Source organism: Mesoplodon densirostris, chromosome 1 (assembly GCF_025265405.1).
Source record: "Mesoplodon densirostris isolate mMesDen1 chromosome 1, mMesDen1 primary haplotype, whole genome shotgun sequence".
Classification (NCBI taxonomy): Eukaryota; Metazoa; Chordata; class Mammalia; order Artiodactyla; family Ziphiidae; genus Mesoplodon; species Mesoplodon densirostris.
This window is the reverse complement of record NC_082661.1, coordinates 128,720,306-128,748,057: the sequence shown is the minus strand read 5'-3', so window position 1 is coordinate 128,748,057 and position 27,752 is coordinate 128,720,306.

Here is a 27,752-nt window from a genome sequence, read left to right as displayed (position 1 = left end):
GATGACATGCGTCATTGAGCTTTGGATGACAAGGTCATGGAGCTTTCTTATTACAGGTTTCTTGGAGCATTGTGATGAAAAGGGCATGGATCATTGTGAAGAAAAAGGCATGGAGCCATGTCATGACAGGGTTCAAGGAGCATACAGACAACAAGTGTCAGGGAGAATTTTGATGACAAGTGTACTGAGCATTGTGATGACAAAGGTCATGGAGCATTGTGATGAGAAGACCATGGATAATTGTGATGACGAGCGTCATCGGGCATTATGATGACAAGTGTTCTGGAATATTGTGATCACAAGGGTTTGGAGCATTGTGATGACAGAGGTCATGGTGCATTGTGATGACAAGGGCATGGGGCATTGTGATGAGAAGGTCATGGAGTATTGTGAAGACAGGTGTCAGGGAGCATTGTGATGACATATGTCATGGTCCATTGCGATGACAATGGCATGGAGCATTGTGATGCCAAATGTAATGGAGGATTGTGATGACAAATATAATGGAGCATTGTGATGACTAGGGCTTGGAGCATTATGATGACAAGTGCCATTGAGAATTTTCATGACAAGGTCGTGAAGCATTGTGATGACAAGGTCCTGGATCATTGTGATGAGAAAACCATGGAGCCTTGTGATGACAAGTCTCATGGAGCATACTGATGAAAAGGGGCATGGAGCATTGTGATTACAGGAGTCTTGGAACATTGTGATGAAAAGGGCATGGAGCATTGTGATGAGAAGGCCAAGGAGCATTCTGATGACATGCGTCATTGAGCTTTGGATGACAAGGTCATGGAGCTTTCTTATTACAGGTTTCTTGGAGCATTGTGATGAAAAGGGCATGGATCATTGTGAAGAAAAAGGCATGGAGCCATGTCATGACAGGGTTCAAGGAGCATACAGACAACAAGTGTCAGGGAGAATTTTGATGACAAGTGTACTGAGCATTGTGATGACAAAGGTCATGGAGCATTGTGATGAGAAGACCATGGATAATTGTGATGACGAGCGTCATCGGGCATTATGATGACAAGTGTTCTGGAATATTGTGATCACAAGGGTTTGGAGCATTGTGATGACAGAGGTCATGGAGCATTTTGATTTCATTGTGATGACAATAGCCTGAAGCATTATGATGATGGGAATGGTGCATTGTGATGACAGGGTTCATGGAACATTGAGATGAAAAGGGGCATGGAGCATTGTGATTAGAGGTATCTTGGGGAATTGTGATGCCAAGGGTCATGGAGCCATCTGATGACAAGTCCATGGAACATCGTGATGGCCAAGGTCATGGAGCATTGTTATGACAGGGGTAATGGAGCATTGTGATGGCAAGGTCATGGAGCATTGTGATGAGAAGGCCATGGAGCATTCTGATGACATGGGTCATGGAACTTTGTGATGACAAGCGCATGGAGCATTGTGATTACATTGCTCTTGGGGCATTGTGATGACAAGGGTCATGGAGACTTGTGATGACAAAGTCGTGAAACATTATGATGGCAGTGGTCATGGAGCATTTTTATGACGGAGTAATGGAGCATTGTGATGGCAAGGGCATGGAGTATTGTGATGAGAAGGCCAAGGAGCATTCTGATGACATGCATCATTGAGCTTTGTGATGACAAGGCCATGGAGCATTGTGGTTAGAGGGGTCTTGCAGCATTGTGATGAAAAGGGCATGGATCACTGTGAAGAAAAAGGCATGGAGCCTTGTCCTGACAGGGTTCAAGGAGGATACAGACAACAAGTGTCAGGGAGCATTTTGATGACAAGTGTACTGAGCATTTTGATGACAAAGGCCATGGAGCATTGTGATGAGAAGACCATGGATAATTGTGATGACGAGCATCATGGGGCATTTTGATGACAAGTGTTATGGAATATTGGGATCACAAGGGTTTGGAGCATTGTGATGACAGAGGTCATGGAGCATTTTGATTTCATTGTGATGACAATAGCATGAAGCATTATTATGATGGACATGGGGCATTGTGAAGACAGGGTTCATGGAACATTGAGATGAAAAGGGGCATGGAGCATTGTGATTACAGATGTCTTGGAGCATTGTGATGAGAAGGGTCATGGAGCCTTGTGATGACAAGGCCATGGAACATCGTGATGGCAGTGGTCATGGAGCACTGTTATGACAGTGGTAATGGAGCATTGTGATGGCAAGGTTTATGGAGCACTGTGATGACAAGATTGTGGAGCACTGTGATGACAAGCGCATGGCGCATTGTGATGACATGGGTCATGCAGCATTGTGCTGACAAGCGCATGGAGCCTTGTGATGACAAGAGTCATGGAGCATTGTGCTGAGAAAGGCATAGAGCATTGTGATGACAAGGGTCAAAGAGCATTGTGATGAAAACTTCATGGAGCATTGTGGTTAAAAAGGTCACAGAGACTGTTGATGACGAGGGCATGGACCATTGTGATGACAAAGGTCATGAAGCATTGTGATGACTGGAGTCACGGAGCATTGTGATGACAGGGGTCATGGAGCATTGTGATAACAAGGGCATGGAGCATTGTGATGACAAGGGCATGGAGCATTGGTCTAATAAGTTTCATGGATTATTGTGATGACAGTGCGCATGATGCATTGTGATGACAAGGGCATGGGGCATTGTGATGAGAAGGTCATGGAGTTTTGTGAAGACAGGTGTCAGGGAGCATTGTGATGACATATGTAATGGCCCATTGCGATGACAATGGCATGGAGCATTGTGATGCCAAATGTAATGGAGGATTGTGATGACAAATATAATGGAGCAGTGTGATGACTAGGGATTGGAGCAGTATGATGACAGGGCCATTGAGAATTTTCATGACAATGTCGTGAAGCATTGTGATGACAAGGTCCTGGAGCATTGTGATGAGAAAACCATGGAGCCTTGTGATGACAAGTCTCATGGAGCATAGTGATGAAAAGGGGAAAGGAGCATTTTGATTACAGGGGTCTTGGAACATTGTGATGACAAGGGCATGGAGCATGGTGATGAGAAGGACAAGGAGCATTCCGATGACATGCGTCATTGAGCTTTGTGATGATAAGGGCATGGAGCATTGTGATTACAGGTGTCTTGGAGCATTGTGATGACAAGGGTCATTGAGACTTGTGATGACAAAGTCGTGGAACATTGTGATGGCAGGGGTCATGGAGCATTTTTATGACAGGGGTAATGGAGCATTGTGATGGCAAGGGCATGGAGCATTGTGATGAGAAGTCCAAGGAGCATTCTGATGACATGCATCATTGAGCTTTGTGATGACAAGGCCATGGAGCATTGTGATTACAGGGGTCTTGGAGCATTGTGATGAAAAGGGCATGGATCATTGTGAAGAAAAAGGCATGGAGCCTTCTCCTGACAGGGTTCAAGGAGGATACAGACAACAAGTGTCAGGGAGCATTTTGATGACAAGTGTACTGAGCATTGTGATGACAAGGGTCAGGGCGCATTGTGCTGACAAGTGCATGGAGAATTGTGATGGCAAGGGTCATGGAGCATTCTGATGACAAGCTTGTGGAGTATTTTGATGACAATGGCATGGAGCATTGTGATGAAAACGGCATGGGGCATTGTGATGAAAAAGGCATGGAGCCTTTTGTGACGGTTCAAGGAACATTCTTTTTTTTTTTTTTTTTTTTTGCTGTACGCGGGCCTCTCACTGCTGTGGCCTCTCCCGTTGTGGAGCACAGGCTCCGGACACACAGGCTCCGCGGCCATGGCTCGCGGGCCCAGCCGCTCCGTGGCATGTGGGCTCTTCCAGGATCGGGGCACGAACCCGTGTCCCCTGCATCGGCAGGCGGACTCTCAACCACTGCGCCACCAGGGAAGCCCCAAGGAACATTCTGATGACAAGTGTCAGGGACCATTGTGATGACAAGTGTATTGAGAATTGTGATGACAAAGGTCATGGAGCATTGTGATAAAAAGGGCATGGAGTATTGTGATGACAGCCATCATGGAGCGTTGTGATGACAAGTGTTATGGAACATTGTGATCACAAGTGTTTGGAGCATTGTGATGACAGAGGTCATGGATCATCTTGATTTCAAGGAGCATGGAGCATTGTGATGACAAGGGCATGAAGCAATGTGATCCCAAGGTTCATGGAGGATTGTGATGACAATGGTAATGAAGGATTGTGATGACAAGCGCATACAGCATTGTAATGACAATGTAATGTAGCATTTTGCTGACAAAGGCATGGAGCATTGTGATGACAGGTGTCATGGAGCACTGAGATGACAAGCATCACGGAGCATTGTGAATACAGGGGTCATGGAGCATTGGGATGACAAGGGCATGGATCATCGTGATGACAAGGGTCATTGAGCATTGGGCTGAAAATATTCATGGAGTATTGTGATGACAGGGGTCATGGAGCATTGTGATGACAAGAGTCCCGGATCATTGTGTTGTCAGGTGTCATGGAGTGTTGTGATGACAGTGGTCATGGAGCATGGTGATGATATTGGTCATGGAGCATTGTGATGAGAAAGTCATGGAACATTGGGATGAAAATGTTCATGGAGGATTATGATGACGGGGTCATGGAGCATTGTGATGAGAAGGGAATGGAGCATGATGATGACAAGGTCCTGGAGCAATGTGATGAGAAGACCATGGAGCCTTGTGAGGACAAGTCTCATGGAGCATTCTGATGAAAAGGGCCATGGAGCATTGTGATTACAGGGGTCTTGGAGCATTCTGATGACATGTGTCATGGAGCTTTGTGATGACAAGGGCATGGAGCATTGTGATTACAGGGGTCTTGGAGCATTGTGATGAAAAGGGCATGGATCATTGTTATGAAAAAGGCATCGAGCCTTGTCATGACAGGGTTCATGGAGCATACTGATGACAAGTGTCAGGGAGCATTGTGATGACAAGTGTATTGAGAATTGTGATGACAAAGGTCATGGAGCATTGTGATAAGAAGACCATGGATAATTGTGATGTCGAGCGTCATGGGGTGTTGTGATGATAAGTGTTATGGAACATTGTGATCACAAGGGTTTGGAGCATTGTGATGACAGAGGTCATGGAGCATTTTGATTTCATTGTGATGACAATAGCCTGAAGCATTATGATGATGGGCATGGTGCATTGTGATGACAGGGTTCGTGGATCATTGAGATGAAAAGGGGCATTCAGCAATATGATTACAAGGGTCTTGGAGCATTGTGATGACAAGGGCACGGAGCATTGTGATGAGAAGGCCATGGAGCATTCTGATGACATGCGTCATGGAGCTTTGTGATGACAAGGGAATGGAGCATTGTGATTACAGGGGTCTTGAAGCATTGTGAAGACAAGTGTCATGGAGCCTTGAAATGACAAGGCCATGGAACATTGTGATGGCAGGGTTCCTGGAGCATTGTTATGACAGAAGTAATGGAGCATTGTGATGAGAAGGGCATGGAGCATTGGTCTGAAATGTTTTATTGATTATTGTGATGAGAGTGGGCATGGAGCATTGTGATGACAAGCGCACGGAACACTGTGATACTTGGTTGATGGAGGATTGTAATGACAAGGGCATGGAGCATTGTGATAAGAAGGGCATCGAGCATTGTGATGACATGTGTCATGGAGCTTTGTGATGACAAGGGTCATGGAGATTTGTGATGACAAAGGTCATGGAGCATTTTGATGACCAGGGCGTGGTGCACTGTGATGAGAAGGGCAGGGAGCATTTTGATGACAGGGTCATGCAGCAATTTGATGAAAAATGTAATGGAACATCTTGATGACAGGGTTATAGAACATTGTGATGTCAGGGGTCATGGAGCTTTGGGATGAAAAGGGTCATGGAGCATTTTGATGACAGGGGTTATGGAACATTGTGATGTCAGGGGTCATGGAACATTTTGATGATAAGGGGATGTAGCATTGTGATGACAGGGGTCATGGAACATTGTGATTACAGGGGTGAGGGAGTATTGTGATGACTAGTGATGGAACATTGTGATATCTCTGGTGAGAGAGCATTTTGATGAGAAGTGCATGGAGCATTGTGATAACAAGTTTTATGGAGCATTACAATGACAAGGTTGTGGACCAATATGATGAAAAGCGCATGGCACATTGTGATGACAAGTGTCATGGAGCATTGTTCTGACAAAGGCATAGAGCATTGTGATGACAAGGGTCACAGAGCATTGTGATGAAAAGTTCATTGAGCATTGTGGTTACAAGAGTCACAGAGCCTTGTGATGACGCGGGCATGGACCATTGTGATGACAAACGTTATGAAGCATTGTGATGACTGGAGTCACGGAGCATTGTGATGACAGGGGTCATGGAGCTTTGTGATGACAGGGGCATGGAGCTTGGTCTGACATGTTTCATAGATTATTGTGATGACTGTGGGCATGGTGCATTGTGATGACAAGGGCATGGGGCATTGTGATGAGAATGTCATGGAGTATTGTGAAGACAGGTGTCAGGGAGCATTGTGATGACATATGTCATGGTCCATTGCGATGACAATGGCATGGAGCATTGTGATGCCAAATGTAATGGAGGATTGTGATGACAAATATAATGGAGCATTGTGATGACTAGGGCTTGGAGCATTATGATGACAAGTGCCATTGAGAATTTTCATGACAAGGTCGTGAAGCATTGTGATGACAAGGTCCTGGATCATTGTGATGAGAAAACCATGGAGCCTTGTGATGACAAGTCTCATGGAGCATACTGATGAAAAGGGGCATGGAGCATTGTGATTACAGGAGTCTTGGAACATTGTGATGAAAAGGGCATGGAGCATTGTGATGAGAAGGCCAAGGAGCATTCTGATGACATGCGTCATTGAGCTTTGGATGACAAGGTCATGGAGCTTTCTTATTACAGGTTTCTTGGAGCATTGTGATGAAAAGGGCATGGATCATTGTGAAGAAAAAGGCATGGAGCCATGTCATGACAGGGTTCAAGGAGCATACAGACAACAAGTGTCAGGGAGAATTTTGATGACAAGTGTACTGAGCATTGTGATGACAAAGGTCATGGAGCATTGTGATGAGAAGACCATGGATAATTGTGATGACGAGCGTCATCGGGCATTATGATGACAAGTGTTCTGGAATATTGTGATCACAAGGGTTTGGAGCATTGTGATGACAGAGGTCATGGAGCATTTTGATTTCATTGTGATGACAATAGCCTGAAGCATTATGATGATGGGATTGGTGCATTGTGATGACAGGGTTAATGGACCATTGAGATGAAAAGGGGCATGGAGCATTGTGATTAGAGGTATCTTGGGGAATTGTGATGCCAAGGGTCATGGAGCCTTCTGATGACAAGTCCATGGATCATCGTGATGGCCAAGGTCATGGAGCATTGTTATGACAGGGGTAATGGAGCATTGTGATGGCAAGGTCATGGAGCATTGTGATGAGAAGGCCATGGAACATTCTGATGACATGCGTCATGGAACTTTGTGATGACAAGCGCATGGAGCATTGTGATTACATTGCTCTTGGGGCATTGTGATGACAAGGGTCATGGAGACTTGTGATGACAAAGTCGTGAAACATTGTGATGGCAGTGGTCATGGAGCATTTTTATGACGGAGTAATGGAGCATTGTGATGGCAAGGGCATGGAGTATTGTGATGAGAAGGCCAAGGAGCATTCTGGTGACATGCATCATTGAGTTTTGTGATGACAAGACCATGGAGCATTGTGGTTAGAGGGGTCTTGCAGCATTGTGATGAAAAGGGCATGGATCACTGTGAAGAAAAAGGCATGGAGCCTTGTCCTGACAGGGTTCAAGGAGGATACAGACAACAAGTGTCAGGGAGCATTTTGATGACAACTGTACTGAGCATTTTGATGACAAAGGCCATGGAGCATTGTGATGAGAAGACCATGGATAATTGTGATGACGAGCATCATGGGGCATTTTGATGACAAGTGTTATGGAATATTGGGATCACAAGGGTTTGGAGCATTGTGATGACAGAGGTCATGGAGCATTTTGATTTCATTGTGATGACAATAGCATGAAGAATTATTATGATGGACATGGGGCATTGTGAAGACAGGGTTCATGGAACATTGAGATGAAAAGGGGCATGGAGCATTGTGATTACAGATGTCTTGGAGCATTGTGATGAGAAGGGTCATGGAGCCTTGTGATGACAAGGCCATGGAACATCGTGATGGCAGTGGTCATGGAACACTGTTATGACAGTGGTAATGGAACATTGTGATGGCAAGGTTTATGGAGCACTGTGATGACAAGATTGTGGAGCACTGTGATGACAAGCGCATGGCGCATTGTGATGACATGGGTCATGCAGCATTGTGCTGACAAGCGCATGGAGCATTGTGATGACAAGAGTCATGGAGCATTGTGCTGAGAAAGGCATAGAGCATTGTGATGACAAGGGTCAAAGAGCATTGTGATGAAAACTTCATGGAGCATTGTGGTTAAAAAGGTCACAGAGACTGTTGATGACGAGGGCATGGACCATTGTGATGACAAAGGTCATGAAGCATTGTGATGACTGGAGTCACGGAGCATTGTGATGACAGGGGTCATGGAGCATTGTGATAACAAGGGCATGGAGCATTGTGATGACAAGGGCATGGAGCATTGGTCTAATAAGTTTCATGGATTATTGTGATGACAGTGCGCATGATGCATTGTGATGACAAGGGCATGGGGCATTGTGATGAGAAGGTCATGGAGTTTTGTGAAGACAGGTGTCAGGGAGCATTGTGATGACATATGTAATGGCCCATTGCGATGACAATGGCATGGAGCATTGTGATGCCAAATGTAATGGAGGATTGTGATGACAAATATAATGGAGCAGTGTGATGACTAGGGATTGGAGCAGTATGATGACAAGGGCCATTGAGAATTTTCATGACAATGTTGTGAAGTATTGTGATGACAAGGTCCTGGAGCATTGTGATGAGAAAACCATGGAGCCTTGTGATGACAAGTCTCATGGAGCATAGTGATGAAAAGGGGAAAGGAGCATTTTGATTACAGGGGTCTTGGAACATTGTGATGACAAGGGCATGGAGCATGGTGATGAGAAGGACAAGGAGCATTCCGATGACATGCGTCATTGAGCTTTGTGATGATAAGGGCATGGAGCATTGTGATTACAGGTGTCTTGGAGCATTGTGATGAAAAGGGCATGGATCATGGTGAAGAAAAAGGCATAGAGCCTTGTCCTGACAGGGTTCAAGGAGCATACAGACAAAAAGGGTCAGGGAGCATTTTGATGACAAGTGTACTGAGCATTGTGATGACAAAGGTCATGGAGCATTGGGATGAGAAGGCCATGGAGCATTCTGATGACATGCGTCATGGAACTATGTGATGACAAGCGCATGGAGCATTGTGATTACATTGGTCTTGGGGCATTGTGATGACAAGGGTCATGGAGACTTGTGATGACAAAGTCGTGGAACATTGTGATGGCAGGGGTCATGGAGCATTTTTATGACAGGGGTAATGGAGCATTGTGATGGCAAGGGCATGGAGCATTGTGATGAGAAGTCCAAGGAGCATTCTGATGACATGCATCATTGAGCTTTGTGATGACAAGGCCATGGAGCATTGTGATTACAGGGGTCTTGGAGCATTGTGATGAAAAGGGCATGGATCATTGTGAAGAAAAAGGCATGGAGCCTTGTCCTGACAGGGTTCAAGGAGGATACAGACAACAAGTGTCAGGGAGCATTTTGATGACAAGTGTACTGAGCATTGTGATGACAAGGGTCAGGGCGCATTGTGCTGACAAGTGCATGGAGAATTGTGATGGCAAGGGTCATGGAGCATTCTGATGACAAGCTTGTGGAGTATTTTGATGACAATGGCATGGAGCATTGTGATGAAAACGGCATGGGGCATTGTGATGAAAAAGGCATGGAGCCTTTTGTGACGGTTCAAGGAACATTCTTTTTTTTTTTTTTTTTTTTTTTTTTTTTTTTGCTGTACGCGGGCCTCTCACTGCTGTGGCCTCTCCCGTTGTGGAGCACAGGCTCCGGACACACAGGCTCCGCGGCCATGGCTCGCGGGCCCAGCCGCTCCGCGGCATGTGGGATCTTCCGGGATCGGGGCACGAACCCGTGTCCCCTGCATCGGCAGGCGGACTCTCAACCACTGCGCCACCAGGGAAGCCCCAAGGAACATTCTGATGACAAGTGTCAGGGACCATTGTGATGACAAGTGTATTGAGAATTGTGATGACAAAGGTCATGGAGCATTGTGATAAAAAGGGCATGGAGTATTGTGATGACAGCCATCATGGAGCGTTGTGATGACAAGTGTTATGGAACATTGTGATCACAAGTGTTTGGAGCATTGTGATGACAGAGGTCATGGATCATCTTGATTTCAAGGAGCATGGAGCATTGTGATGACAAGGGCATGAAGCAATGTGATCCCAAGGTTCATGGAGGATTGTGATGACAATGGTAATGAAGGATTGTGATGACAAGCGCATAGAGCATTGTAATGACAATGTAATGTAGCATTTTGCTGACAAAGGCATGGAGCATTGTGATGACAGGTGTCATGGAGCACTGAGATGACAAGCATCACGGAGCATTGTGAATACAGGGGTCATGGAGCATTGGGATGACAAGGGCATGGATCATCGTGATGACAAGGGTCATTGAGCATTGGGCTGAAAATATTCATGGAGTATTGTGATGACAGGGGTCATGGAGCATTGTGATGACAAGAGTCCCGGATCATTGTGTTGTCAGGTGTCATGGAGCGTTGTGATGACAGTGGTCATGGAGCAATGTGATGATATTGGTCATGGAGCATTGTGATGAGAAAATCATGGAACATTGGGATGAAAATGTTCATGGAGGATTATGATGACGGGGTCATGGAGCATTGTGATGAGAAGGGAATGGAGCATGATGATGACAAGGTCCTGGAGCAATGTGATGAGAAGACCATGGAGCCTTGTGAGGACAAGTCTCATGGAGCATTCTGATGAAAAGGGCCATGGAGCATTGTGATTACAGGGGTCTTGGAGCATTCTGATGACATGTGTCATGGAGCTTTGTGATGACAAGGGCATGGAGCATTGTGATTACAGGGGTCTTGGAGCATTGTGATGAAAAGGGCATGGATCATTGTTATGAAAAAGGCATCGAGCCTTGTCATGACAGGGTTCATGGAGCATACTGATGACAAGTGTCAGGGAGCATTGTGATGACAAGTGTATTGAGAATTGTGATGACAAAGGTCATGGAGCATTGTGATAAGAAGACCATGGATAATTGTGATGTCGAGCGCCATGGGGTGTTGTGATGATAAGTGTTATGGAACATTGTGATCACAAGGGTTTGGAGCATTGTGATGACAGAGGTCATGGAGCATTTTGATTTCATTGTGATGACAATAGCCTGAAGCATTATGATGATGGGCATGGTGCATTGTGATGACAGGGTTCGTGGATCATTGAGATGAAAAGGGGCATTCAGCAATATGATTACAAGGGTCTTGGAGCATTGTGATGACAAGGGCACGGAGCATTGTGATGAGAAGGCCATGGAGCATTCTGATGACATGCGTCATGGAGCTTTGTGATGACAAGGGAATGGAGCATTGTGATTACAGGGGTCTTGAAGCATTGTGAAGACAAGTGTCATGGAGCCTTGAAATGACAAGGCCGTGGAACATTGTGATGGCAGGGTTCATGGAGCATTGTTATGACAGAAGTAATGGAGCATTGTGATGAGAAGGGCATGGAGCATTGGTCTGAAATGTTTTATTGATTATTGTGATGAGAGTGGGCATGGAGCATTGTGATGACAAGCGCACGGAACACTGTGATACTTGGGTGATGGAGGATTGTAATGACAAGGGCATGGAGCATTGTGATAAGAAGGGCATCGAGCATTGTGATGACATGTGTCATGGAGCTTTGTGATGACAAGGGTCATGGAGATTTGTGATGACAAAGGTCATGGAGCATTTTGATGACCAGGGCGTGGTGCACTGTGATGAGAAGGGCAGGGAGCATTTTGATGACAGGGTCATGCAGCAATTTGATGAAAAATGTAATGGAACATCTTGATGACAGGGTTATAGAACATTGTGATGTCAGGGGTCATGGAGCTTTGGGATGAAAAGGGTCATGGAGCATTTTGATGACAGGGGTTATGGAACATTGTGATGTCAGGGGTCATGGAACATTTTGATGATAAGGGGATGTAGCATTGTGATGACAGGGGTCATGGAACATTGTGATTACAGGGGTGAGGGAGTATTGTGATGACTAGTGATGGAACATTGTGATATCTCTGGTGAGAGAGCATTTTGATGAGAAGTGCATGGAGCATTGTGATAACAAGTTTTATGGAGCATTGCGATGACAAGGTTGTGGACCAATGTGATGAAAAGCGCATGGCACATTGTGATGACAAGTGTCATGGAGCATTGTTCTGACAAAGGCATAGAGCATTGTGATGACACGGGTCACAGAGCATTGTGATGAAAAGTTCATTGAGCATTGTGGTTACAAGAGTCACAGAGCCTTGTGATGACGCGGGCATGGACCATTGTGATGACAAACGTTATGAAGCATTGTGATGACTGGAGTCACGGAGCATTGTGATGACAGGGGTCATGGAGCATTGTGATGACAGGGGCATGGAGCTTGGTCTGACATGTTTCATAGATTATTGTGATGACTGTGGGCATGGTTCATTGTGATGACAAGGGCATGGGGCATTGTGATGAGAAGGTCATGGAGTATTGTGAAGACAGGTGTCAGGGAGCATTGTGATGACATATGTCATGGTCCATTGCGATGACAATGGCATGGAGCGTTGTGATGCCAAATGTAATGGAGGATTGTGATGACAAATATAATGGAGCATTGTGATGACTAGGGCTTGGAGCATTATGATGACAAGTGCCATTGAGAATTTTCATGACAAGGTCGTGAAGCATTGTGATGACAAGGTCCTGGATCATTGTGATCAGAAAACCATGGAGCCTTGCGATGACAAGTCTCATGGAGCATACTGATGAAAAGGGGCATGGAGCATTGTGATTACAGGAGTCTTGGAACATTGTGATGAAAAGGGCATGGAGCATTGTGATGAGAAGGCCAAGGAGCATTCTGATGACATGCGTCATTGAGCTTTGGATGACAAGGTCATGGAGCTTTCTTATTACAGGTTTCTTGGAGCATTGTGATGAAAAGGGCATGGATCATTGTGAAGAAAAAGGCATGGAGCCATGTCATGACAGGGTTCAAGGAGCATACAGACAACAAGTGTCAGGGAGAATTTTGATGACAAGTGTACTGAGCATTGTGATGACAAAGGTCATGGAGCATTGTGATGAGAAGACCATGGATAATTGTGATGACGAGCGTCATCGGGCATTATGATGACAAGTGTTCTGGAATATTGTGATCACAAGGGTTTGGAGCATTGTGATGACAGAGGTCATGGAGCATTTTGATTTCATTGTGATGACAATAGCCTGAAGCATTATGATGATGGGAATGGTGCATTGTGATGACAGGGTTCATGGACCATTGAGATGAAAAGGGGCATGGAGCATTGTGATTAGAGGTATCTTGGGGAATTGTGATGCCAAGGGTCATGGAGCCTTCTGATGACAAGTCCATGGAACATCGTGATGGCCAAGGTCATGGAGCATTGTTATGACAGGGGTAAGGGAGCATTGTGATGGCAAGGTCATGGAGCATTGTGATGAGAAGGCCATGGAGCATTCTGATGACATGCGTCATGGAACTTTGTGATGACAAGCGCATGGAGCATTGTGATTACATTGCTCTTGGGGCATTGTGATGACAAGGGTCATGGAGACTTGTGATGACAAAGTCGTGAAACATTGTGATGGCAGTGGTCATGGAACATTTTTATGACGGAGTAATGGAGCATTGTGATGGCAAGGGCCTGGAGTATTGTGATGAGAAGGCCAAGGAGCATTCTGATGACATGCATTATTGAGCTTTGTGATGACAAGGCCATGGAGCATTGTGGTTAGAGGGGTCTTGCAGCATTGTGATGAAAAGGGCATGGATCACTGTGAAGAAAAAGGCATGGAGCCTTGTCCTGACAGGGTTCAAGGAGGATACAGACAACAAGTGTCAGGGAGCATTTTGATGACAAGTGTACTGAGCATTTTGATGACAAAGGCCATGGAGCATTGTGATGAGAAGACCATGGATAATTGTGATGACGAGCATCATGGGGCATTTTGATGACAAGTGTTATGGAATATTGGGATCACAAGGGTTTGGAGCATTGTGATGACAGAGGTCATGGAGCATTTTGATTTCATTGTGATGACAATAGCATGAAGCATTATTATGATGGACATGGGGCATTGTGAAGACAGGGTTCATGGAACATTGAGATGAAAAGGGGCATGGAGCATTGTGATTACAGATGTCTTGGAGCATTGTGATGAGAAGGGTCATGGAGCCTTGTGATGACAAGGCCATGGAACATCGTGATGGCAGTGGTCATGGAACACTGTTATGACAGTGGTAATGGAGCATTGTGATGGCAAGGTTTATGGAGCACTGTGATGACAAGATTGTGGAGCACTGTGATGACAAGCGCATGGCGCATTGTGATGACATGGGTCATGCAGCATTGTGCTGACAAGCGCATGGAGCATTGTGATGACAAGAGTCATGGAGCATTGTGCTGAGAAAGGCATAGAGCATTGTGATGACAAGGGTCAAAGAGCATTGTGATGAAAACTTCATGGAGCATTGTGGTTAAAAAGGTCACAGAGACTGTTGATGACGAGGGCATGGACCATTGTGATGACAAAGGTCATGAAGCATTGTGATGACTGGAGTCACGGAGCATTGTGATGACAGGGGTCATGGAGCATTGTGATAACAAGGGCATGGAGCATTGTGATGACAAGGGCATGGAGCATTGGTCTAATAAGTTTCATGGATTATTGTGATGACAGTGCGCATGATGCATTGTGATGACAAGGGCATGGGGCATTGTGATGAGAAGGTCATGGAGTTTTGTGAAGACAGGTGTCAGGGAGCATTGTGATGACATATGTAATGGCCCATTGCGATGACAATGGCATGGAGCATTGTGATGCCAAATGTAATGGAGGATTGTGATGACAAATATAATGGAGCAGTGTGATGACTAGGGATTGGAGCAGTATGATGACAAGGGCCATTGAGAATTTTCATGACAATGTCGTGAAGCATTGTGATGACAAGGTCCTGGAGCACTGTGATGAGAAAACCATGGAGCCTTGTGATGACAAGTCTCATGGAGCATAGTGATGAAAAGGGGAAAGGAGCATTTTGATTACAGGGGTCTTGGAACATTGTGATGACAAGGGCATGGAGCATGGTGATGAGAAGGACAAGGAGCATTCCGATGACATGCGTCATTGAGCTTTGTGATGATAAGGGCATGGAGCATTGTGATTACAGGTGTCTTGGAGCATTGTGATGAAAAGGGCATGGATCATGGTGAAGAAAAAGGCATAGAGCCTTGTCCTGACAGGGTTCAAGGAGCATACAGACAACAAGGGTCAGGGAGCATTTTGATGACAAGTGTACTGAGCATTGTGATGACAAAGGTCATGGAGCATTGGGATGAGAAGGCCATGGAGCATTCTGATGACATGCGTCATGGAACTATGTGATGACAAGCGCATGGAGCATTGTGATTACATTGGTCTTGGGGCATTGTGATGACAAGGGTCATGGAGACTTGTGATGACAAAGTCGTGGAACATTGTGATGGCAGGGGTCATGGAGCATTTTTATGACAGGGGTAATGGAGCATTGTGATGGCAAGGGCATGGAGCATTGTGATGAGAAGTCCAAGGAGCATTCTGATGACATGCATCATTGAGCTTTGTGATGACAAGGCCATGGAGCATTGTGATTACAGGGGTCTTGGAGCATTGTGATGAAAAGGGCATGGATCATTGTGAAGAAAAAGGCATGGAGCCTTGTCCTGACAGGGTTCAAGGAGGATACAGACAACAAGTGTCAGGGAGCATTTTGATGACAAGTGTACTGAGCATTGTGATGACAAGGGTCAGGGCGCATTGTGCTGACAAGTGCATGGAGAATTGTGATGGCAAGGGTCATGGAGCATTCTGATGACAAGCTTGTGGAGTATTTTGATGACAATGGCATGGAGCATTGTGATGAAAACGGCATGGGGCATTGTGATGAAAATGGCATGGAGCCTTTTGTGACGGTTCAAGGAACATTCTTTTTTTTTTTTTTTTTTTCTGTACGCGGGCCTCTCACTGCTGTGGCCTCTCCCGTTGCGGAGCACAGGCTCCGGACACACAGGCTCCGCGGCCATGGCTCGCGGGCCCAGCCGCTCCGCGGCATGTGGGATCTTCCGGGATCGGGGCACGAACCCGTGTCCCCTGCATCGGCAGGCGGACTCTCAACCACTGCGCCACCAGGGAAGCCCCAAGGAACATTCTGATGACAAGTGTCAGGGACCATTGTGATGACAAGTGTATTGAGAATTGTGATGACAAAGGTCATGGAGCATTGTGATAAAAAGGGCATGGAGTATTGTGATGACAGCCATCATGGAGCGTTGTGATGACAAGTGTTATGGAACATTGTGATCACAAGTGTTTGGAGCATTGTGATGACAGAGGTCATGGATCATCTTGATTTCAAGGAGCATGGAGCATTGTGATGACAAGGGCATGAAGCAATGTGATCCCAAGGTTCATGGAGGATTGTGATGACAATGGTAATGAAGGATTGTGATGACAAGCGCATAGAGCATTGTAATGACAATGTAATGTAGCATTTTGCTGACAAAGGCATGGAGCATTGTGATGACAGGTGTCATGGAGCACTGAGATGACAAGCATCACGGAGCATTGTGAATACAGGGGTCATGGAGCATTGGGATGACAAGGGCATGGATCATCGTGATGACAAGGGTCATTGAGCATTGGGCTGAAAATATTCATGGAGTATTGTGATGACAGGGGTCATGGAGCATTGTGATGACAAGAGTCCCGGATCATTGTGTTGTCAGGTGTCATGGAGCGTTGTGATGACTGTGGTCATGGAGCATGGTGATGATATTGGTCATGGAGCATTGTGATGAGAAAGTCATGGAACATTGGGATGAAAATGTTCATGGAGGATTATGATGACGGGGTCATGGAGCATTGTGATGAGAAGGGAATGGAGCATGATGATGACAAGGTCCTGGAGCAATGTGATGAGAAGACCATGGAGCCTTGTGAGGACAAGTCGCATGGAGCATTCTGATGAAAAGGGCCATGGAGCATTGTGATTACAGGGGTCTTGGAGCATTCTGATGACATGTGTCATGGAGCTTTGTGATGACAAGGGCATGGAGCATTGTGATTACAGGGGTCTTGGAGCATTGTGATGAAAAGGGCATGGATCATTGTTATGAAAAAAACATCGAGCCTTGTCGTGACGGGGTTCATGGAGCATACTGATGACAAGTGTCAGGGAGCATTGTGATGACAAGTGTATTGAGAATTGTGATGACAAAGGTCATGGAGCATTGTGATAAGAAGACCATGGATAATTGTGATGTCGAGCGTCATGGGGTGTTGTGATGATAAGTGTTATGGAACATTGTGATCACAAGGGTTTGGAGCATTGTGATGACAGAGGTCATGGAGCATTTTGATTTCATTGTGATGACAATAGCCTGAAGCATTATGATGATGGGCATGGTGCATTGTGATGACAGGGTTCGTGGATCATTGAGATGAAAAGGGGCATTCAGCAATATGATTACAAGGGTCTTGGAGCATTGTGATGACAAGGGCACGGAGCATTGTGATGAGAAGGCCATGGAGCATTCTGATGACATGCGTCATGGAGCTTTGTGATGACAAGGGAATGGAGCATTGTGATTACAGGGGTCTTGAAGCATTGTGAAGACAAGTGTCATGGAGCCTTGAAATGACAAGGCCGTGGAACATTGTGATGGCAGGGTTCCTGGAGCATTGTTATGACAGAAGTAATGGAGCATTGTGATGAGAAGGGCATGGAGCATTGGTCTGAAATGTTTTATTGATTATTGTGATGAGAGTGGGCATGGAGCATTGTGATGACAAGCGCACGGAACACTGTGATACTTGGGTGATGGAGGATTGTAATGACAAGGGCATGGAGCATTGTGATAAGAAGGGCATCGAGCATTGTGATGACATGTGTCATGGAGCTTTGTGATGACAAGGGTCATGGAGATTTGTGATGACAAAGGTCATGGAGCATTTTGATGACCAGGGCGTGGTGCACTGTGATGAGAAGGGCAGGGAGCATTTTGATGACAGGGTCATGCAGCAATTTGATGAAAAATGTAATGGAACATCTTGATGACAGGGTTATAGAACATTGTGATGTCAGGGGTCATGGAGCTTTGGGATGAAAAGGGTCATGGAGCATTTTGATGACAGGGGTTATGGAACATTGTGATGTCAGGGGTCATGGAACATTTTGATGATAAGGGGATGTAGCATTGTGATGACAGGGGTCATGGAACATTGTGATTACAGGGGTGAGGGAGTATTGTGATGACTAGTGATGGAACATTGTGATATCTCTGGTGAGAGAGCATTTTGATGAGAAGTGCATGGAGCATTGTGATAACAAGTTTTATGGAGCATTGCGATGACAAGGTTGTGGACCAATGTGATGAAAAGCGCATGGCACATTGTGATGACAAGTGTCATGGAGCATTGTTCTGACAAAGGCATAGAGCATTGTGATGACAAGGGTCACAGAGCATTGTGATGAAAAGTTCATTGAGCATTGTGGTTACAAGAGTCACAGAGCCTTGTGATGACGCGGGCATGGACCATTGTGATGACAAACGTTATGAAGCATTGTGATGACTGGAGTCACGGAGCATTGTGATGACAGGGGTCATGGAGCATTGTGATGACAGGGGCATGGAGCTTGGTCTGACATGTTTCATAGATTATTGTGATGACTGTGGGCATGGTGCATTGTGATGACAAGGGCAGGGAGCATTGTGATGAGAAAGTCATGGAACATTGGGATGAAAATGTTCATGGAGGATTATGATGACGGGGTCATGGAGCATTGTGATGAGAAGGGAATGGAGCATGATGATGACAAGGTCCTGGAGCAATGTGATGAGAAGACCATGGAGCCTTGTGAGGACAAGTCTCATGGAGCATTCTGATGAAAAGGGCCATGGAGCATTGTGATTACAGGGGTCTTGGAGCATTCTGATGACATGTGTCATGGAGCTTTGTGATGACAAGGGCATGGAGCATTGTGATTACAGGGGTCTTGGAGCATTGTGATGAAAAGGGCATGGATCATTGTTATGAAAAAAACATCGAGCCTTGTCGTGACGGGGTTCATGGAGCATACTGATGACAAGTGTCAGGGAGCATTGTGATGACAAGTGTATTGAGAATTGTGATGACAAAGGTCATGGAGCATTGTGATAAGAAGACCATGGATAATTGTGATGTCGAGCGTCATGGGGTGTTGTGATGATAAGTGTTATGGAACATTGTGATCACAAGGGTTTGGAGCATTGTGATGACAGAGGTCATGGAGCATTTTGATTTCATTGTGATGACAATAGCCTGAAGCATTATGATGATGGGCATGGTGCATTGTGATGACAGGGTTCGTGGATCATTGAGATGAAAAGGGGCATTCAGCAATATGATTACAAGGGTCTTGGAGCATTGTGATGACAAGGGCACGGAGCATTGTGATGAGAAGGCCATGGAGCATTCTGATGACATGCGTCATGGAGCTTTGTGATGACAAGGGAATGGAGCATTGTGATTACAGGGGTCTTGAAGCATTGTGAAGACAAGTGTCATGGAGCCTTGAAATGACAAGGCCGTGGAACATTGTGATGGCAGGGTTCCTGGAGCATTGTTATGACAGAAGTAATGGAGCATTGTGATGAGAAGGGCATGGAGCATTGGTCTGAAATGTTTTATTGATTATTGTGATGAGAGTGGGCATGGAGCATTGTGATGACAAGCGCACGGAACACTGTGATACTTGGGTGATGGAGGATTGTAATGACAAGGGCATGGAGCATTGTGATAAGAAGGGCATCGAGCATTGTGATGACATGTGTCATGGAGCTTTGTGATGACAAGGGTCATGGAGATTTGTGATGACAAAGGTCATGGAGCATTTTGATGACCAGGGCGTGGTGCACTGTGATGAGAAGGGCAGGGAGCATTTTGATGACAGGGTCATGCAGCAATTTGATGAAAAATGTAATGGAACATCTTGATGACAGGGTTATAGAACATTGTGATGTCAGGGGTCATGGAGCTTTGGGATGAAAAGGGTCATGGAGCATTTTGATGACAGGGGTTATGGAACATTGTGATGTCAGGGGTCATGGAACATTTTGATGATAAGGGGATGTAGCATTGTGATGACAGGGGTCATGGAACATTGTGATTACAGGGGTGAGGGAGTATTGTGATGACTAGTGATGGAACATTGTGATATCTCTGGTGAGAGAGCATTTTGATGAGAAGTGCATGGAGCATTGTGATAACAAGTTTTATGGAGCATTGCGATGACAAGGTTGTGGACCAATGTGATGAAAAGCGCATGGCACATTGTGATGACAAGTGTCATGGAGCATTGTTCTGACAAAGGCATAGAGCATTGTGATGACAAGGGTCACAGAGCATTGTGATGAAAAGTTCATTGAGCATTGTGGTTACAAGAGTCACAGAGCCTTGTGATGACGCGGGCATGGACCATTGTGATGACAAACGTTATGAAGCATTGTGATGACTGGAGTCACGGAGCATTGTGATGACAGGGGTCATGGAGCATTGTGATGACAGGGGCATGGAGCTTGGTCTGACATGTTTCATAGATTATTGTGATGACTGTGGGCATGGTGCATTGTGATGACAAGGGCATGGAGCATTGTGATGAGAAAGTCATGGAACATTGGGATGAAAATGTTCATGGAGGATTATGATGACGGGGTCATGGAGCATTGTGATGAGAAGGGAATGGAGCATGATGATGACAAGGTCCTGGAGCAATGTGATGAGAAGACCATGGAGCCTTGTGAGGACAAGTCTCATGGAGCATTCTGATGAAAAGGGCCATGGAGCATTGTGATTACAGGGGTCTTGGAGCATTCTGATGACATGTGTCATGGAGCTTTGTGATGACAAGGGCATGGAGCATTGTGATTACAGGGGTCTTGGAGCATTGTGATGAAAAGGGCATGGATCATTGTTATGAAAAAAACATCGAGCCTTGTCGTGACGGGGTTCATGGAGCATACTGATGACAAGTGTCAGGGAGCATTGTGATGACAAGTGTATTGAGAATTGTGATGACAAAGGTCATGGAGCATTGTGATAAGAAGACCATGGATAATTGTGATGTCGAGCGTCATGGGGTGTTGTGATGATAAGTGTTATGGAACATTGTGATCACAAGGGTTTGGAGCATTGTGATGACAGAGGTCATGGAGCATTTTGATTTCATTGTGATGACAATAGCCTGAAGCATTATGATGATGGGCATGGTGCATTGTGATGACAGGGTTCGTGGATCATTGAGATGAAAAGGGGCATTCAGCAATATGATTACAAGGGTCTTGGAGCATTGTGATGACAAGGGCACGGAGCATTGTGATGAGAAGGCCATGGAGCATTCTGATGACATGCGTCATGGAGCTTTGTGATGACAAGGGAATGGAGCATTGTGATTACAGGGGTCTTGAAGCATTGTGAAGACAAGTGTCATGGAGCCTTGAAATGACAAGGCCGTGGAACATTGTGATGGCAGGGTTCCTGGAGCATTGTTATGACAGAAGTAATGGAGCATTGTGATGAGAAGGGCATGGAGCATTGGTCTGAAATGTTTTATTGATTATTGTGATGAGAGTGGGCATGGAGCATTGTGATGACAAGCGCACGGAACACTGTGATACTTGGGTGATGGAGGATTGTAATGACAAGGGCATGGAGCATTGTGATAAGAAGGGCATCGAGCATTGTGATGACATGTGTCATGGAGCTTTGTGATGACAAGGGTCATGGAGATTTGTGATGACAAAGGTCATGGAGCATTTTGATGACCAGGGCGTGGTGCACTGTGATGAGAAGGGCAGGGAGCATTTTGATGACAGGGTCATGCAGCAATTTGATGAAAAATGTAATGGAACATCTTGATGACAGGGTTATAGAACATTGTGATGTCAGGGGTCATGGAGCTTTGGGATGAAAAGGGTCATGGAGCATTTTGATGACAGGGGTTATGGAACATTGTGATGTCAGGGGTCATGGAACATTTTGATGATAAGGGGATGTAGCATTGTGATGACAGGGGTCATGGAACATTGTGATTACAGGGGTGAGGGAGTATTGTGATGACTAGTGATGGAACATTGTGATATCTCTGGTGAGAGAGCATTTTGATGAGAAGTGCATGGAGCATTGTGATAACAAGTTTTATGGAGCATTGCGATGACAAGGTTGTGGACCAATGTGATGAAAAGCGCATGGCACATTGTGATGACAAGTGTCATGGAGCATTGTTCTGACAAAGGCATAGAGCATTGTGATGACAAGGGTCACAGAGCATTGTGATGAAAAGTTCATTGAGCATTGTGGTTACAAGAGTCACAGAGCCTTGTGATGACGCGGGCATGGACCATTGTGATGACAAACGTTATGAAGCATTGTGATGACTGGAGTCACGGAGCATTGTGATGACAGGGGTCATGGAGCATTGTGATGACAGGGGCATGGAGCTTGGTCTGACATGTTTCATAGATTATTGTGATGACTGTGGGCATGGTGCATTGTGATGACAAGGGCAGGGAGCATTGTGATGAGAAAGTCATGGAACATTGGGATGAAAATGTTCATGGAGGATTATGATGACGGGGTCATGGAGCATTGTGATGAGAAGGGAATGGAGCATGATGATGACAAGGTCCTGGAGCAATGTGATGAGAAGACCATGGAGCCTTGTGAGGACAAGTCTCATGGAGCATTCTGATGAAAAGGGCCATGGAGCATTGTGATTACAGGGGTCTTGGAGCATTCTGATGACATGTGTCATGGAGCTTTGTGATGACAAGGGCATGGAGCATTGTGATTACAGGGGTCTTGGAGCATTGTGATGAAAAGGGCATGGATCATTGTTATGAAAAAAACATCGAGCCTTGTCGTGACGGGGTTCATGGAGCATACTGATGACAAGTGTCAGGGAGCATTGTGATGACAAGTGTATTGAGAATTGTGATGACAAAGGTCATGGAGCATTGTGATAAGAAGACCATGGATAATTGTGATGTCGAGCGTCATGGGGTGTTGTGATGATAAGTGTTATGGAACATTGTGATCACAAGGGTTTGGAGCATTGTGATGACAGAGGTCATGGAGCATTTTGATTTCATTGTGATGACAATAGACTGAAGCATTATGATGATGGGCATGGTGCATTGTGATGACAGGGTTCGTGGATCATTGAGATGAAAAGGGGCATTCAGCAATATGATTACAAGGGTCTTGGAGCATTGTGATGACAAGGGCACGGAGCATTGTGATGAGAAGGCCATGGAGCATTCTGATGACATGCGTCATGGAGCTTTGTGATGACAAGGGAATGGAGCATTGTGATTACAGGGGTCTTGAAGCATTGTGAAGACAAGTGTCATGGAGCCTTGAAATGACAAGGCTGTGGAACATTGTGATGGCAGGGTTCCTGGAGCATTGTTATGACAGAAGTAATGGAGCATTGTGATGAGAAGGGCATGGAGCATTGGTCTGAAATGTTTTATTGATTATTGTGATGAGAGTGGGCATGGAGCATTGTGATGACAAGCGCACGGAACACTGTGATACTTGGGTGATGGAGGATTGTAATGACAAGGGCATGGAGCATTGTGATAAGAAGGGCATCGAGCATTGTGATGACATGTGTCATGGAGCTTTGTGATGACAAGGGTCATGGAGATTTGTGATGACAAAGGTCATGGAGCATTTTGATGACCAGGGCGTGGTGCACTGTGATGAGAAGGGCAGGGAGCATTTTGATGACAGGGTCATGCAGCAATTTGATGAAAAATGTAATGGAACATCTTGATGACAGGGTTATAGAACATTGTGATGTCAGGGGTCATGGAGCTTTGGGATGAAAAGGGTCATGGAGCATTTTGATGACAGGGGTTATGGAACATTGTGATGTCAGGGGTCATGGAACATTTTGATGATAAGGGGATGTAGCATTGTGATGACAGGGGTCATGGAACATTGTGATTACAGGGGTGAGGGAGTATTGTGATGACTAGTGATGGAACATTGTGATATCTCTGGTGAGAGAGCATTTTGATGAGAAGTGCATGGAGCATTGTGATAACAAGTTTTATGGAGCATTGCGATGACAAGGTTGTGGACCAATGTGATGAAAAGCGCATGGCACATTGTGATGACAAGTGTCATGGAGCATTGTTCTGACAAAGGCATAGAGCATTGTGATGACAAGGGTCACAGAGCATTGTGATGAAAAGTTCATTGAGCATTGTGGTTACAAGAGTCACAGAGCCTTGTGATGACGCGGGCATGGACCATTGTGATGACAAACGTTATGAAGCATTGTGATGACTGGAGTCACGGAGCATTGTGATGACAGGGGTCATGGAGCATTGTGATGACAGGGGCATGGAGCTTGGTCTGACATGTTTCATAGATTATTGTGATGACTGTGGGCATGGTGCATTGTGATGACAAGGGCATGGGGCATTGTGATGAGAAGGTCATGGAGTATTGTGAAGACAGGTGTCAGGGAGCATTGTGATGACATATGTCATGGTCCATTGCGATGACAATGGCATGGAGCATTGTGATGCCAAATGTAATGGAGGATTGTGATGACAAATATAATGGAGCATTGTGATGACTAGGGCTTGGAGCATTATGATGACAAGTGCCATTGAGAATTTTCATGACAAGGTCGTGAAGCATTGTGATGACAAGGTCCTGGATCATTGTGATGAGAAAACCATGGAGCCTTGTGATGACAAGTCTCATGGAGCATACTGATGAAAAGGGGCATGGAGCATTGTGATTACAGGAGTCTTGGAACATTGTGATGAAAAGGGCATGGAGCATTGTGATGAGAAGGCCAAGGAGCATTCTGATGACATGCGTCATTGAGCTTTGGATGACAAGGTCATGGAGCTTTCTTATTACAGGTTTCTTGGAGCATTGTGATGAAAAGGGCATGGATCATTGTGAAGAAAAAGGCATGGAGCCATGTCATGACAGGGTTCAAGGAGCATACAGACAACAAGTGTCAGGGAGAATTTTGATGACAAGTGTACTGAGCATTGTGATGACAAAGGTCATGGAGCATTGTGATGAGAAGACCATGGATAATTGTGATGACGAGCGTCATCGGGCATTATGATGACAAGTGTTCTGGAATATTGTGATCACAAGGGTTTGGAGCATTGTGATGACAGAGGTCATGGAGCATTTTGATTTCATTGTGATGACAATAGCCTGAAGCATTATGATGATGGGAATGGTGCATTGTGATGACAGGGTTCATGGACCATTGAGATGAAAAGGGGCATGGAGCATTGTGATTAGAGGTATCTTGGGGAATTGTGATGCCAAGGGTCATGGAGCCTTCTGATGACAAGTCCATGGAACATCGTGATGGCCAAGGTCATGGAGCATTGTTATGACAGGGGTAATGGAGCATTGTGATGGCAAGGTCATGGAGCATTGTGATGAGAAGGCCATGGAGCATTCTGATGACATGCGTCATGGAACTTTGTGATGACAAGCGCATGGAGCATTGTGATTACATTGCTCTTGGGGCATTGTGATGACAAGGGTCATGGAGACTTGTGATGACAAAGTCGTGAAACATTGTGATGGCAGTGGTCATGGAACATTTTTATGACGGAGTAATGGAGCATTGTGATGGCAAGGGCATGGAGTATTGTGATGAGAAGGCCAAGGAGCATTCTGATGACATGCATCATTGAGCTTTGTGATGACAAGGCCATGGAGCATTGTGGTTAGAGTGGTCTTGCAGCATTGTGATGAAAAGGGCATGGATCACTGTGAAGAAAAAGGCATGGAGCCTTGTCCTGACAGAGTTCAAGGAGGATACAGACAACAAGTGTCAGGGAGCATTTTGATGACAAGTGTACTGAGCATTTTGATGACAAAGGCCATGGAGCATTGTGATGAGAAGACCATGGATAATTGTGATGACGAGCATCATGGGGCATTTTGATGACAAGTGTTATGGAATATTGGGATCACAAGGGTTTGGAGCATTGTGATGACAGAGGTCATGGAGCATTTTGATTTCATTGTGATGACAATAGCATGAAGCATTATTATGATGGACATGGGGCATTGTGAAGACAGGGTTCATGGAACATTGAGATGAAAAGGGGCATGGAGCATTGTGATTACAAATGTCTTGGAGCATTGTGATGAGAAGGGTCATGGAGCCTTGTGATGACAAGGCCATGGAACATCGTGATGGCAGTGGTCATGGAACACTGTTATGACAGTGGTAATGGAGCATTGTGATGGCAAGGTTTATGGAGCACTGTGATGACAAGATTGTGGAGCACTGTGATGACAAGCGCATGGCGCATTGTGATGACATGGGTCATGCAGCATTGTGCTGACAAGCGCATGGAGCCTTGTGATGACAAGAGTCATGGAGCATTGTGCTGAGAAAGGCATAGAGCATTGTGATGACAAGGGTCAAAGAGCATTGTGATGAAAACTTCATGGAGCATTGTGGTTAAAAAGGTCACAGAGACTGTTGATGACGAGGGCATGGACCATTGTGATGACAAAGGTCATGAAGCATTGTGATGACTGGAGTCACGGAGCATTGTGATGACAGGGGTCATGGAGCATTGTGATAACAAGGGCATGGAGCATTGTGATGACAAGGGCATGGAGCATTGGTCTAATAAGTTTCATGGATTATTGTGATGACAGTGCGCATGATGCATTGTGATGACAAGGGCATGGGGCATTGTGATGAGAAGGTCATGGAGTTTTGTGAAGACAGGTGTCAGGGAGCATTGTGATGACATATGTAATGGCCCATTGCGATGACAATGGCATGGAGCATTGTGATGCCAAATGTAATGGAGGATTGTGATGACAAATATAATGGAGCAGTGTGATGACTAGGGATTGGAGCAGTATGATGACAAGGGCCATTGAGAATTTTCATGACAATGTCGTGAAGCATTGTGATGACAAGGTCCTGGAGCATTGTGATGAGAAAACCATGGAGCCTTGTGATGACAAGTCTCATGGAGCATAGTGATGAAAAGGGGAAAGGAGCATTTTGATTACAGGGGTCTTGGAACATTGTGATGACAAGGGCATGGAGCATGGTGATGAGAAGGACAAGGAGCATTCCGATGACATGCGTCATTGAGCTTTGTGATGATAAGGGCATGGAGCATTGTGATTACAGGTGTCTTGGAGCATTGTGATGAAAAGGGCATGGATCATGGTGAAGAAAAAGGCATAGAGCCTTGTCCTGACAGGGTTCAAGGAGCATACAGACAACAAGGGTCAGGGAGCATTTTGATGACAAGTGTACTGAGCATTGTGATGACAAAGGTCATGGAGCATTGGGATGAGAAGGCCATGGAGCATTCTGATGACATGCGTCATGGAACT